Source organism: Gossypium arboreum, chromosome 7 (assembly GCF_025698485.1).
Source record: "Gossypium arboreum isolate Shixiya-1 chromosome 7, ASM2569848v2, whole genome shotgun sequence".
NCBI classification, from domain to species: Eukaryota; Viridiplantae; Streptophyta; class Magnoliopsida; order Malvales; family Malvaceae; genus Gossypium; species Gossypium arboreum.
In genome coordinates, this window is record NC_069076.1 from 74,460,649 (window position 1) to 74,464,410 (window position 3,762).

Genomic DNA, 3,762 nt, shown 5'->3' on the forward strand with positions numbered 1-3,762 from the left:
GCAAATATAACGGATGATTGAAATCAACACAAATTGCAGGAGTTCCCATCGCAACGAATCAATAACCAGCTACAAGCACACAAGCGACCCAAAAAAAACAAAAGTAGAACACTTTTGTAAACGGTACTCACGACGACCGGAGAAGAAGCGCCATCAGTAGCTCTGATACCATGCTGAAATTCATCAACGACCGTCATCAAATACTGACACTTCGGGGATGAGCACAAAGAAACAGTGCAGAGAAGTTTCGTCGATTTAGGGCAGTGAAAAAAAGGGAGAAGTTAACTATCTGAAGAACCTTTTTTCTAATTGAAAAAAAGGATTAGTCTTTAAGTTACACCCTCAACTTATTTATACACCTACAATCTAGTCCTTAACTGCTTAACTAAGTAACGACTTTTAGTTAGAATTCTAAACTAATCAGTAACAACCAACAACCCTTCAACAGTTTTCCCCTATAAAAAACGAAAGTAGATCGTCATTATTTATCATTATTTCTAAATAAAAAGACTTGAAAGCATTTTCTTTTCCCTAGTTGATTTTGCAGATCCTTATTTATCAGCTGGTTTTCTGCCAAAACTAGCCAACAAGGCAATGGAAATCAGAAACTTTGCATTCATCATCCACCAAGCATCAACGAAATATTTCTATTAACATTACAAATATGACTATAAAAAGGGAAAAAATGAAGAAGTTGCTTAATTACTAATTGGAGAGTCTCAAGATATGCTTTAGTAGCAGATGCTACAGACCATTCCATTTGGACAAGAAATAGGGTATTTGGCAAAGCACAAGATCAAGGAGAGCGAAATCTTTGTGTTCCAATATTCAACCATTTTCATTCTTTCGTTTTTTTCAACCTTTCCTGGAATCTTTTGTTTAAAATGGAGGAGAGGAGGGAACATGCGACGCAAAACGGTAGGGGGTTGGAGCCCTGTCTATAGGTAAACAAAGGCCTGTAATATCGAAACTTGTCTTTCATTTTTATCATCAGTAAAATTCTAGGTTCCTGCTTTGACCACAGCCAACTTGTTTTGATTTCTAGTTTCACAAAAATCAGTAATGAGTTTGACTCTAGCTTTTGATTCTCACTATGTCCTAATGAGTTTGACTCTTGCTTTCGATTGTTGACTATGCCAAAAATTATTTTTCAAAATGGCATTACAAAAACTAGAGTGGTTTGACATTTTTGGAACTTAGAAATCGATTTGATGAAGTTTAACAATGACTTGAGCTTGAAGGCTCGATGTCTTGCTGAGCAAATCGGGCAAGAATTTGATAAAAGAAATGCTTGAGCAATGAACCAGAAAATGAAGAAGAAGGAGTGTATTTTTCATTAACGTTGAATGAAGGCACAAAGCCAATACATATACCTGACATTTGGCTAGTCAAAACAAGATAAATTTCACCTAAACATTTACCTCACACGACTAAGTTACATTGAAACTTGCTAAAAACATAACTTGTACCCTTTGCAAAGCTGATTTATCAGCTCAATCTTCACCTAATTACATCAAACATATTACCAACTTAGTTCAAAACAAACTAAATTACAAAATATTGATTGAAGTAACAACATAAAATGGATTTGAACAGCAGCATCAACTTTAGCAGTATCTGCATGGCTCGGGCTACTTCTCTGCACCTTTATGCTGCATGTGCTGCATACAGGCCAACTTCAACACTCCTCATTGGCTTGCATGTTGCATACTCCCATTCTTCTTCTTAAATTCACAAACCTTGACACACTTAAGGGCTTTGTCAAGATATCAGTAAGTTGTTCTTCAAAACTGCAATGAATCAGTTTCACCTCTTGATCTTGTTCCATCTCCCTAACAAAGTGAAACTTAATCTTGAAGTGCTTTGTTCTCCCATGGATCACTGGGTTCTTTGCTATTACAACAGCAGATTGGTTGTCACATTTTATCTCTGTTGCTTCCCTTTGGTGTAGATTCAAATCAGTCATTATCTTTTTTAGCCAAATAGCTTGGTTAACAGCTCTTGTAGCTGCCACATATTCTACTTCAGTAGTTGATTGAGCAATAACATTTTGCTTCTTTGAACGGCAACAAAAAATGGCTGAACCAAAGGTAAACAGATACCTTGAGGTGCTTTTCATATCATCTATCGATCTAGCCCAGTCACTATCAACATAACGAAGCAATTTTATCCTATCAACCTTGGTGAACTTCATTCCAAAACTCAGTGTACCTTTGATGTACCTGAAAACTCTTTTGACGGCTTGAAAATGCTTCTCATTACAGCAATACATGAATCTAGATAGCAGACTTACAGGCAGTCAAATAGAGCAGACATCCAATCAAACTCCTATAGGTTGATTCACAAACCTTCTCGAAATCACATTGGTTTAACAGTTTCTCTCCAATAGTAACTGGCATGTGCTTGTTGCCTTGTAGTTCAACATGGAGAATTTGTTTAGAATCTTCATGGAAAATGCCTTCTGACTTAGGAAAATCCCTTGCTAAGTTTGAAACACTTCCATGCCAAGGAAGTAGGAAATTTGTCCCAAGTCAGACATCTCAAACATTTGTTCCATTTTGCCTTTGAAATCAACCAGTATTGCATGATTTCCTTCAGTTACTTGTAGATCATCCATATACAGGGAGACTATGAGCTGTGTTTCATCACTTTCCTTCTTCACATACAAGGTTGGCTCACTGATGCTCCTTTCAAATCCCAAGCTGGCTAGATAGCAATCGATTCTGTCATACTAGGCTCTTGGTGCCTATTTTAAGCCATACAAGGCATTCTTCAACTTGTAAACACTGTCTTCCTTGCCAGCTACTTTGAAGCCTTCAGGCTGCTCGACATAAATCTCCTCTTCAAGAAAACCATTTAGGAAAGCTGACTTTACATTGAGCTGATGAATTTTCCACTGCTTCTATGCAGCCAAGGCAACTAGCAGCCTAATTGTGTCAAGCCTGGCCACTGGTGCAAATGTCTTAAAGTACTAATGTCATATTTCTGACGGAAACCCTTCACTACCAGCCTTGCTTTCAGTTTGTTCAAGGGTCTATCAGCATTATGCTTGGCTCGAAACACCCACTTCACTCTAATGACCTTCCTGTTGGCTAGTCTTGCAACTAGCTCTTAGGTTTGATTCTTATCTATCATGCTCCTTTCATCGAGCATGGCCTATTTCCACCCTTGTTGAGCTTCAGCCTCTTCAAAACAGCTTGGTTCAATAGTAGCCACTACAGCCCTCTTATATATCTCACTTAAAGGTTTGATTCCTCTAACTAGCTCAACATCAATATCTAGTTCAGGCTCATCTTGAACACCCTCAATCTGGTTTATCACTAGGTCTTCAGCGACACATTTTGGCTAATTCTTATCCCAATTCTAGCTTGAATTCTCATCAAAGACTACATCTCTGCTCATAAAGACCTTATTGGAAGAAGGATCCAAGATCATGTAGCTTTTCTTCATACTGCTATAGCCCACTAGGATACCAGATTGAGCCTTCTTGGCTAGCTTGTATCTTTTTACTGCTGGAACATGTGTATAACATGTGCATCCAAAGACTCTCAAGTGAGCCATTGATGGTTTAAACCCAAACCAGACCTCGAATGGAGTTTTTTGAACCAGTGCCTTGGTTGGTAGCCTATTTTGGAGGTATACAACAGTGTTAACTACCTCAGCCCGCAAAGTCTTAGGCAAATTCCTCTCAAACAACATACATCTTGCCATATCCATCAGACTTCTATTCTTCCCCTCACTAACACGATTTTGCTGTGGTGT